Genomic DNA, 12681 nt, shown 5'->3' with positions numbered 1-12681 from the left:
TTTATATCTTATTCGATAAAAATTTATCTAATATTTTTTTATTTTTTTATTATTAGTTGGATTTTTTTATTACTTATTTGATCATGTATCCACCAATGTTGATTCTGACAAACTCCACGTAGTAGAACGTGTCGAGCTTCTAGTTCTTGTGAAGTGCTCTAGTGGCGGTGAGCCGGTAACGGTGACGGTGAGTCGAGACAGTGAAGAAGATGATGAGAAGTAGTGGTAATCAAAAAGGTGTTGGTGACACCAGTGAGTATTATAAAAATTTGGAGAAGCAAATAAAAAAAAGAATAATTTAAGAATTTTATTAAAAAGTCAACAAAAAATTATAATTTTATTATTTTTGCCAAACAAAATTTATCTTTTATGAATATAATATTAATTTTTTTATAGATATTTTTATTAACATTTATAAAATTTATGGGTACAAATAGTTATTTTTCTGACAGAAATTAAAAAATAAATATTAAATTAAATTTTTATTTTTTCTTGTGATCTTCGTTTGGGCTTGATAACTCAACTCGCATCAGAAGAACACCCAACTAGACTGATCCAATACTAATCTAACACATTTATGTCTCATCTGAAACAATTAGATACATTTGAATGAGAGATAAAGACTGAATTTAAGGGATAGAGACCGAGAGATAAAGATTAAAATAAATTTTAGTATTGTATTTGATGTATAGTTGAAGATAAAAACTGAAATAAAAATAAAATTTTAATTTAATTTATACAAAAAATAAAATTAAAATTAATTAATTAAAATAGAGATATTTTAGATATAAAATATTATTAAAATTGTTAATTTAGGTATTTGACTTTTTTTTCAAATTTAATTATAGTAAAATTTAGAAATATACGTGAATTAAAATAAATCATTATAATTACCGTTCTTAAAATATAATTATTATTAATCTTTATTGTATTTTTATATATAAAAATTAAATTATAAAAAAGAATATTAAGTATTGATTACAATAGTACCTAATAAAAAGGGATATGATTTTCTAATTAATATCATTAATTAGCAAATTTGATAAGAACGGTGATAAGTAGAATGAACGGTGATAAGTAGAATGATAAGAGAGTGAAGTAAAAAATAAAACTGTTATTAAGTGATATAAATGAAGTAAAATATGGAAAATTTTGGCTGATTATGGCTGAAAAATTTTGGTTACCAAACTTTTTCCATTAAAATTTTAGTCTTGGTTTCCAAAAATTTTAGTTCTCTATGTCCTTATTTTTTTAAAATACTAAAATATTGAAATTTTGGGAGAAACTAAAACATGATACTAAATTTCAATTTCTCCATTTCTGTCCCAATACCTTAAAACAAACACTACCTTAAAAATCCTATTAAAAAAAAAAACAATGAAATGACTAACTACCCCCTCCTTCTCAAATTGACGGAAAGGGCGCCATTGATGAGGAAGGGGCTGAGGCGCTGCTGGAACTTCAGGATGGGACGATGCTATTGCGTCAAGATCGGCGACTCTGAGGCGAGCTATCTCTCCAAAGACGCCACCAACTCGCTGCGACCGTGACAAGTGTCACCGCAACAACGTGCTAAATCTGGCTGCTAGCTCAACACTCTATTTCTTGTTTGGGTTATTTTCACAAGAAAATTAAAATTAATATACCTCAACAAAATCAAACAATCAAACAATACTACGGGCCACACACGATTTTCCCTATACAAACTAACGCTTACATTCATGGACACCACCATAAAAATAGCCTTAACATATCTTAATACCCCCTTCAGTGGCAATATGCACCTACGCAGCGTACTAACGGACGTCAAGAATCTAACAACCACCAATGCGCATCTAAATAGCAGCACAATGACCAGTCAGTTTGCGATCACAAAATCTCCTTTCTTGAACAGGGATGAACCACAGCAGGTCAACCCTAGGAAAAATTTACATGTGGATCGTTACTTCATATGATGCACATCGACACAGACCGTCATGTGCTCTGAATCGCGCCAGAGATGTAATTTTGCACTTTATTACTCCCTACCGCAGAATACACAATACCGACCTCTTCTAATATACTTAACGCCGAGCTGCTTCTTCGTTTCCATGAAAACTCAGACTCTGACATGACTACTCAACAATTTTTAAGCTACTTTTTACTGTCATTTTTCGTTTACCTTTCAAGAACACATGGGTCATTTCCTGCGTTACTCCACAACAAAAGAAAACTTGGAACGTAACCGTACCTAGCATACTGAATTTAAGAAAAGTGCCCTGAAACACTTGAATGCTTCCTCTCTCTGTGCGTGCATGCGTTTCTTTGTTTATTTAAAAAGAATCCTTTAGTGAACGTCAATTTTTTTTATGTCTAATACCCATTACTGAATATTGAATTATGTAGACTGATTTTTTATTTTTTTTCAAATATTATTGTTGTTTTAAAATATATAGAACTTCAGACATTTATTATCTATGTCCAACATTTTAAGCAAAACTTGTTAGCATGAGATTTTAATAGATTTTTTTAAATAATAAAATTTTAGACGCTCTAATTTTGCGATTTCTTTTCGGATTTCATATTTTTAGGGTATGTTTGGTTGGATAGAAGCGGAGGAAAAATAGGGTGGAGGGGAGAGAAATTGCAAATTTTTATATATATTTTATAATAAAAGTTTTGTATTTTTTTTTTTTTCTCAATTTCTCTTTTACCTTTCTCTACCAACCAAACATGAGTAATTATGATTTTGACATGTAAGATGTTATTAATAAAGTAAGTTAATTGATAACTATGAGTAACTGGTAAAATTTTATTGTATATTATACAATAAAACTATGTATACACTAAAATTTAGTCATTAAGTCAGTTATTATATGTTTGTGTATAAATATATACGTTGTTTAATTCATTTTCAATATATATTTTATACTTTAAATTTAATATGTAATTGATATAAGTGACTAATTTGGTGATTTTTACCTTTTTTTTTCAGCATACAAAAAATATCGTTGCAACTTATTAAATTAAAAATAAATTAAATAATATATGTACTTATACATAGAGGTGGCAATATGTACCACGGGTACCCAACTCGACCCCATCTGATCAGATAGGGTTACCAACCCGATCCGCAGCGGGTAGGGTAGGGTGCGGGTAGGGTTCTTGTGCGGGTCGGGTAGGGTGTGGGTTGAGCCTCAACCCTACCCGACCAACCCGCACTCTATATATATTTATGTTATATACTTATATAAAAATATGTTTTAAGTGAATGTTGAATCAATGACCTCTCACTAAATGCAAAAGATCCTTAACCATTAAAAGAAAATTATTAATTGATAACTTAATATTTTTTTTTACATAAAAACCAGTTCTATTTTAAATTATCATCAAGTTATATAATAATGTATATTTTTTGTAACCCGCGGATAGGGTCGGATACTCGCGGGTTAAGAGCGGGTAAGGTTAGAGTTGAGATATTCTCAACCTGCGGGTAGGATAGGGTTGAGTTTATATAAAAATCTCAACTCGCGGGTAGGGTTAGGGTTTGATCCAAACCCTACCCTATCCTACCCATTGCCACTCCTACTTATACACAAATATATAATAATTAATTTTTACTATACACATAATATTTTTTTTTTTTCAAATTATCGCCAGGTTTACCTTTTTCCAAAAAATACAAATTCGACTTGCAATATTTTCACAAGTTCAATGCTTCACAGTATCATAAATTTATAATGTAATAATGATTCCTAATTTGAACTGCAGCTCATATTATTCTTGATAATTAAAAAAATTAGTGTATGAACCTGTGCCCCATATAAAAAAATTTATAAAAATAAAAAAAATATTTATATGTTTGGATATTTTAAGAAAAAACACACAAAATAATTATTATTTTAAAAAATTTATAAAATTATTATTAAAATTAAAGTTTAACTTAAAAACAGTGAGTAATTATTATTTTATATTTTTTTAGTAAAATAATTATATATTAATTTTAATACAAAATTTAAAATAAAACTTTTAAATTTTTCTTTCTCTTAACTCTTGAAAGTGCCACATATAGTTGGCTATGTGTAAAAACTGATTTAGGCCAGTACAATTCAACATGAGATAAAGTTTGTCCCTAAAACTTATTAATTGTCATGGCAAATGATACTATTATAGGGGACTGTCTTTGTTAAAATCTAACTGGCACGGTTTCATTTATTGGTACCATATTGATTCTTAGAATCAAAGCAATATGACCAACGTTGTTACCTGTTAAGACTTCACATTCTATGACATGATTTTAAGCTTCCTAACTTGTAGCCTTGTACCATTATAAAGACTACTGAATTGGTCAATATTCCTTAGTAATATCACCGAAACACCAACTTTGAGTATTAATTTTATGTGGAGGCCAACCAAAGCAATTTATGCTATTCAGTTATTCAGGACCATAAAGATCAAGTTGACTCTCCATATTCTCTTCATCCATACAAATTGAATCTGAACTAAGATATAATTTTTTTCCCTCCAGGAATGATAACTCATCAAATGTCTGGTCCGAAGAAGGAATAACAATATCATCTGGAAGACATATCTCAGATTCAACATTTATATTGTCACCTATTAGACCGTCACCAACTTTCAATAACCACTCACCAAATTGCTCTGTCTCATCATGTTCTGAAATTGTCCCTACAAAAAGTCTCATATTTTTTTATTGGTTTGAGCACCTGACAAAACTTTCAAAGGTTAGATAAATTCATGGTTGAATGAATAATATCTTGTCTAGATCCTCATAGAATGACAGGAAGGATTTGCCTAAAGTCTCCACCTAGTACAACTACTCTTCCTCCAAAGGACAAATCTTTGTTTTATGTTGGAGAAAACCTCATGATATCACCAAAGTATTTATCAAGCGCTTCATAGCAGTACATACTAACCATTGGAGCCTCATCCCAAATTATAAGTTTGGCTTTCAACAACAGCATTTCTTGAGGGGAACCAGGTTTGATGTTACATACAGAATCCTCAGTTATATTCAGCAGTATTTTGAACCATGAGTGTGTCGTTCTTCCATTGGGAAGAAGTAAAGATGCAATACCACTTAAAGTAATGTTTAACACAATATCACCCCTTAAGCGAATCTCAGTGGACATAAGGTTCCAAAAAAATATTTTTTCAGTACCCCCACGACCATACACAAAGAAAAAACCCCTTCATCACAATACACAGTTGTAACAATTTTATCAAATGCATGTTTCTATTCAGGTTCGAGGCATTTTTCTTTAACTCATCTCTGTTAAAGTTTAGCTCTTCCTTGATAACCCTTTCAGTTAACAAAGAACTATCATTTTCAGTTGTTAAACGCATATGAGGATAGTCTTTCAAGGTTTTACCATAGAAATGTAAGATCTTATTTATATCTATTAAGAACAACTGCTTAATCTCATCATCTGACATAGTTAACTCTGCATATTATATGATACTGTAAAAATTCAACCAAAATAAAAATGATCAATAATGAATGACTTTTATAATTGTAATTAATAAAAACACACTCCTCATGTCATCACAGTTCTTTGTTGATACAAAATATCATCTGAGAATTCATGCAACATCTATCCCAGACATCACTACAAGAAAATAAGCTTTCTGCCACACTTTTCGCCACGCTTTGAGTTATCGGCACGCTTTTGAAAGAATCACATCTGCCAGCGTACCGGTTGCTCTATCGGCACGCTTTTGTGAATCTATTGGCACGCTTTCTTTTGCCACGCTTTCAACTCTTGCTACGCTTATGTATTAACCTATCAGCACACTTTTTGAAGCGTGTTGAAGAAACATGGACCTATTGCCACGCTTTTAAAGCGTGGCTATATCCCTATCATTAAAAAAAAATTGGCATGTGCTTTTACACATTCTAATACACTCCAAAAACAATAAAAAAACATTGACAAAAAATCATTGAATATCAACTGAAAATTATAAAAATAGATCATTTCCTTTGTATAAGGACTATAAAGTATAAACACAATGATATAGCATTTGCAGCTATCCACATCCACCTCAATAGTCCAAAAACATAAAAAGAGAATCCCTTCTTGAATAATTCAAGTTAAAGGTATTCAAAACTATTTATCAATCATTCCACCTCCACACGGAAAAATAGCATTTCCATAGTCATCACCACCAATGCTCACTCTCCCATTATATCCAGACCCTCCTCTTCCACCATGTCCAACACCACCACCAGCTCCATTCAAAAAGTTTCCCTTTCCAATACCTTCAGTGCAACCTGAAAAAGGTCTCAGTCTAGTCAGAATCCCAAAACTACACTATAATTATTTTGTAATAAGAAATTTGGAAGAGAAGAAAGCAGCCAAAGAAAGGCTTGAAGAACTTTTCTATTACCTAATTCTGATGCAGTAATCACACCATCAGTGCCAACAATCACAGTTCTTGCCCTGTGAATGTGAACTATGCTTCCTTTCATAATGCCATTTACAAGAAGATCCTCAACATGACAAATCTTCAAAAACAGAGAGTAGCACAATAAGATTCTAATTTAACAATACCATTTCCTGTGCAAGACCCAATGACAATAACCATGCCTAACAAAAGGTGATAATCATCGAAGGAGTAATTTGAATTGATGATTATGATAACAATGATAGAAAGTTCTGATATTCTTACAACGACAGTATACATATATAGATACACACTGAGCATTACAGCATGAGCGAAAACTAATACTCTTTTGAGTATTTATTATAAGCCCTAAGTTTTTCAGAAATTATGTGGGCGAGAAAAAATTGGTTCCAACAATAACTACTCAAAATAAAATCTATTACTTAACAAATCTTACTTGAAGAGAGAAGGATAGTGTATAATTGACATGACAATCATCAGGTGGAGTTATCAAATCTATTGGGCATCTCTGTGTGTCTCAAAGATGCTTTGTCACCCTGCAAAGGTTGTTTAAAAGATAGAAACAACAAACTGGATTAAGTCTAGAGTTTCTTTGGTTTCACACTTAAACAACTTGTATGGTAGCTGTTTAATCAATCATTGTGTCTAAGCAGCCATACTCACGTGCCTCTACTAGCATCATCATCCAAAGGGGCTTGAAGTAAAGAACCTGGGCCAACCTGTCACAAGAGAAGGGCTATTAAAATTCCGAAAACAAATATGGGCTACAAAACCGACTGAGCTGCAAACATAGTGCAGAATTTTTCTTCAAACAGAAGCTGAGCTATATAACCAAAATCGACTGAACTTGACAGTAAAGCCTTAAAAAGGGAACAGCAATAGCAGATTCATATTGCATGCAAATACAACAATGTCCACAAAGTCTTTTACTGAAAGAGGGAGTTAGCTACATGGATCAACAACAGCTACAGGATCCTATTGTAAATCATATAGACAAATCACAATCTAAGTCCTTCTAAATGGTTTCAAAAAACTTAAAATAGAACCATTCAGTTAAAGAGACAGCAGAGAATATATTCAAAAGATAAAGTATGCAAAGAAAAGCAACTGAATACATTAAACCAAAAAAACGAAGTGTCATAAAACCGTTTATCCCAAAAATTTAAGCTGATAGGTGGGGAATAAGAGGTCCCCTGTACAAAAGCAAAAACAAAAAACAAAAGATATATATATCAAGAGTAGCTTTCCAGGACTATATATTAATTGAATATCAATTGCAGAATTTTTTTAGCAAAGTACCTCATATAGAAGCCAAAAATGGTCTCAGCAAGATATAAGACAAAATTACAGTAGCAAAGCTACATTTTAGTATAGTAATACATGAGATTCAATTTTTTTATTTTTTTGCTCTTTTGTTGTGTCGGAAAAAAAAGGATGACATATCAGAGAAGTAATCCTGAGCTACAAAAAGACTTAAAATTCCATATGTATAGATAAAGTTATGTAATCACTTTGGTGAATATAATGAATAACTTCATAGAAAGCCAAAGCACATGTACAAGACACCATACCAGAGGATTAATCTTATTAGAATCACTGCCAAGCTTATTCATTGCATCACGCATGCAATCTAGGTCAACAACAGCTGGGACTCCAGTAAAATCCTAGGCAAAAAGAATAAAACAAATCACTTATTAGTTACCACTTATATAACCCATCCCCTACTATAACCATTTCACACAATCCACATTCCAAAAGTTAACAAGGTACCTCCAAGAGGACCCACGCAGGCTTGAAAGGAATTTCAACTTGCTTTGGAAGTGTTTTCCCAGTCAATAATCTTCTCAACATCCTCTTTCTTGACTTGGAAATTGTTACAATTACGAATGGCAGATTCGAGAATTCTGATACAATACGGCAACTTGTCTGTGATCACAAATAATAGAGGACATCTTAGCAAGTGACTAAACCAGAAGACAAATAATAGTGGACATCTTAGCAAGTGACTAAACCAGAAGACAAATGCACAATTCTGAAGAGAGGGTAACAGTAAGGAAATCACCGATCACCAATATCAAAACAATCTTTAAACCGAAATTCAGCTACAAACATGGCATAAAACAAGAAAGAAATCAAAACAAGCAAAATTTACCAACTCTTGGATCTTTGAGAGAAGGAAGGCTATAGAATTTTCCAAACTCGCCACCTCCAGGCTTGGGGAGACTTGTCAGGTTTCCCTTGAATAGATTTTCACTGGCTGAAACGTCCAATTAGAACAGAAATAACTCAGCACTAGTTATCAGAAACTTTGAGACTACAGTTGTAATACACATTAATTATAAGGCAAAAATTCCTCGATCCATTCAAGCACAAATGAAATATTCAAATCCTCACTAAAAAAAATAAAAATAAAAAGAACGAGAAACAGAATATAAGAAATGGAAATGAAAAATGCACAGTTTAGGACAAGTTTGGATTCTGAAATAGTTTTCAGTTTTCATAAAGATATCGCCTTATTCTTTATTTTATAAGTTTTCTAACTTATTGTTTTTAAAAAGTTGAAAAAAATGGAAGGAAATGCGAGTGACAGAGTCTAAAGCGGCCCAGTGATAACTGAAATTAAATGAAAAACAAGAGCGAAAAAGCGAATCTGAGCACAAATTAAATGAAAGATAATAATACTTCAAAAAAAAAGGCAAGAATTCGAGAAAGCAAAGAAACACTCCGAAATTGTGGGAGTGAGTACCCATGGAAGCCAAGCTGCGTTGGAATAGTTGGAGAAGAGGAGCGAGGGCTCTGGCGTGAGCGCGGAGGCTGATCGGAGAACTGAAGTCGAGGCGGTGGCTCTTGATTGATTGATTATACCCAAAGGCATCCAATTTTCTTGATTTATTTCTAAAAAAACGAAGATGGAGCACAACTGAGCACTAACCTTCGAGCAGCACGGCGAGCAAAACCACGACAGAGAAGCGAGCAGAACCGCGACAGAGAGAGCCGAGCAGAACCGCGACAGAGAAAGGCGAGTAGCACGACGACCAGAACGGCGAGAAGGACAGCAAGAGGAATGGCGAGCTGGCTAACACAACGACGAACCAGTGAGATAGATGGTGACGTGATGGAGGTTAGGGTTTTCTGGGTGCGATGAAGGGTTGGGTTCCAGAAGGCTGGGTTCCAGAAGATGAAGATGAGGGTGGGTTTCAGTGATGAAGCAGAACCGCGACAGAGAGAGGCTGGGTTCGAGAAGATGAAGCTGAACGCTGAAGATGGATGAACGACGCCAAGGCTGGGTTCGAGAAGATGGATGAACGACGGCGCCTTAGCTTTTAGGGTTTGAAAGTGAATTTTTAGGGTTTCATTATTTTTAGTTAGTGTGTCGCTGTTATCATTTTTAGTTAAAAGTGAATTTGATAACAATGTTAAGTTAGTGTGTGTTGTTGTTATCATTTTTAGGATAAAATTTGATAACTTACAAAAAAAAAAGGTTAAGTGCGGGAAAAATAGGTGGGAAACTAAATTTGAGGGGAGGAACCAAGGTTCTGAAAATCGGACCGGACTGGCCGGTTCGACCGGTTTAATAACGAACCGGAAATGTATGCGGTTCGGTCTTTCTATATTAAAGGTGGGAAGAAAACCGCAAAGAAATCGGTGAATCAGTTGAAAATCGGTCAGTTGAACCGAACCGGTGACCGGTCGGTTCTTCTAAAAAAAACGGCGCCATTTTTCTTGTTTTACAAAGTAAAAAACTGAAACCCGACCCGCCCGACCCGTTACCACTCGGAACCCCCCCTTCTTCCCCATTCCCAAATCGCAGTCTCACTCTCACACTCTCACTGTCTCAGACTCTCACTAACCCAGTAACCCTAGCCCTCTGAAGCATTCGAAAACCCTAGCCTAGTCGCCACCGTCGCGTGGTTTCTTCCCCCGTTCATTCATCTCAGTCTCACTCCAGATGTGAACGGTAAACCCTAGCCCCTTCTGAAGCATTCCCAAGCTCCCAGCGTCCCCGCGGTCCTCAGGTTGGCAGCGCCATCGCCGTCGCCTGCTCCTCAGCACCGCCGCTTCGTCTTCGCTGGCCTCTCCCTTCGTCGTCGCTGGTCTTAGCTTCGTCAGCACCTAGGTGAGTGACTCCTCTGTTTCATCTTCTCTGTTTCAACTTTCAAGCTTTCATCTTCTATGTTAGAATGTATGGTTCTGATTCCACCTAATGTTGATGTTGTATTATTTTGGTGTTTTGCTGCTTTGCAATTTTGGTGTTTTGCAATTTTGTATTGTTTTGGTGTTTTGCTAGTTGTGGATGCCATGACAGGACAAGAAGCAGTGGGTACAGAAATGAATTTTTAATTTTCAGATAATATGAAATATGGTTTACTTTATATTTATATAAAATAAAATGAAAATAACACATTGATTAATTGATTCTAAATTTGTGGCTGTCACGTGTTAATCATCTTTTTCTTTGGTTTTGGAATACTGTTTTACCTGACTATGAGATTTTCTGTGAACAGCTTTGGTGACTACTTTCAATCTTGAGATTGGAATAACAGGTGCAATCTTGACAAAGCTAGATGGTGATTCAAGAGGTAGAGCAGTCTTGAGTGTCAAAGAGGTTTTCTTGCATGGACTTAGCTTTTAGAAAGTGTTTTATTATTTATTAAATAAATATAATCGATACCAATAACTTCTGGTATTAAAAGAAAAGGACACATGGTTTATTGGAATTGAAATGTATCATTCATCTTTAGGGTACGTTTGTGAGTCAAGGTCTTGCTGAAGCAAGGAAAGAAAGGAAGGATTTTGCAACAAGTTCTTACGGATTTTGATGATTGATAAACCATGATGTTGAAATTTAATATTTAGATATGTTTTTATTACTATTTAACTTTTGAGTTTGGATTTTGATAAGATCATATATATTTGGTTGATGATATTTTATGTAGTGTTTTAAATTTCGAAGATATCAGACTATAATTATATTTTAGGATGTGTATTTATAATTTATTTATTATTATTCTAAAACGGTTTTTCCGGTTGAACCGGTTAGACCAGTAAATCAGTGAACCAGTGACTAGAGCGGTTTGATGACCGGTCCGGTTTTCTAAACCTTGGGAGGAACTCTATCGACACGTTTTTTTACGGTGCCAAAATAAATACGGTATAGCCACGCTTTTCAAGCGTGTCGGTTTTTTTCTATGGCCACGCTTTTTAAGCGTGACAAAAAAAAGGTGGCCAAATTTTTAAACAGTGACCACCTTCGTAAAAGCGTGCCGATTTTCTTTTATCGCCACGCTTTTCAAGCGTGGCAGTAAAAAAGCGTGGCCGAATTTCAAATAAGTGGGTATCCTCATAAAAGCGTGCCGATTTTCTTCTATGGCCACGCTTAAGCAAAAAAAACGTGGCCAAATCACAAATCAGTGGCCACCCTCGCAAAAGCGTAACAAGAAAAAAGTGTGCCGACAGGCCTTTTTTTTCTTGTAATGCATGTTCTAGTCTTGAGAATAAGTGGATCCACTGTATCTATTAAACTAATTACCTCTTCGGATAATTTCAATTTATCTATCTCTTCCTTCTGAGGATTAAGAAATCATCAATATCAAAATGGGTCGCAGGACCAGTAAGGGATACACCAGATTTTATCGGGTTTTGAGTGTCCCTCCACCTCGCTAAAATGGTAGGATCAGAACTTATCATTGATATATCATAAGAATTGCACCATCCCGAAGTTTCTACTTCGACCTTGAATAGAAATTCCTTATTAAGGAAAAACTCCTTAAAACTAGTAGGATCTTTGCTTGCTTCCCCTTTTTTCTACACAAAAAATTGTACATTTTTATCATGTTAAATAAATAAATATTTTGATTGACAATCATAACGTGATCAACAAAATGGTTTCAACAGCGGAAACCACATACATTCAACTCTTTCACTATCTCAGTACATGTCCATTCGAATAGAGTTGCGATTTCCTTATCAAACACAACAAAAATTGTTGTAGCAGTACCATTAAAATTCAATAAATCCAACTTATACCTACTTTTTTATGCAAAAACATCAATTAACACTTGAGCTGTCTCCTTTTAATTACAATAAAATCATAAGAAATATTATTCAATATAATTTAAATGCTTAAACACAATTTCTTTTAAGCTTATCAATTTTCTAAATTTCAACCTAGCAAAGTAGACTTTGGTATAAAATTGTTGTAGGTATATGAATCTTTTCTATGCATTCTATCTCATTTTGCCAATTTGTTTTTGGCTAAATAATATTTTAATATTT

The 12681-nt window shown here is 34.0% G+C and overlaps 1 long non-coding RNA gene across 2 annotated transcripts; it reads right to left on the bottom strand.

Moving 5' to 3' along the window:
* LOC107619401 lies at window positions 5927-9593 on the bottom strand. Of its 2 annotated transcripts, none has more exons than XR_001615640.2 (8): window positions 9338-9593; window positions 8558-8662; window positions 8176-8331; window positions 7977-8069; window positions 7069-7124; window positions 6842-6941; window positions 6388-6505; window positions 5927-6271 (listed from the first exon to the last, which is right to left on the bottom strand). It is a non-coding gene; the product is annotated as an uncharacterized LOC107619401 (long non-coding RNA). The 2 variants fall into 2 exon arrangements; XR_001615639.2 differs by having other exon boundaries at window positions 9152-9592.

The sequence above is a fragment of the Arachis ipaensis genome, chromosome B09 (assembly GCF_000816755.2).
Source record: "Arachis ipaensis cultivar K30076 chromosome B09, Araip1.1, whole genome shotgun sequence".
NCBI lineage: Eukaryota > Viridiplantae > Streptophyta > Magnoliopsida > Fabales > Fabaceae > Arachis > Arachis ipaensis.
The sequence above is the reverse complement of the archived record's forward strand: the minus strand, read 5'-3'. Positions and strand labels throughout refer to the sequence as shown.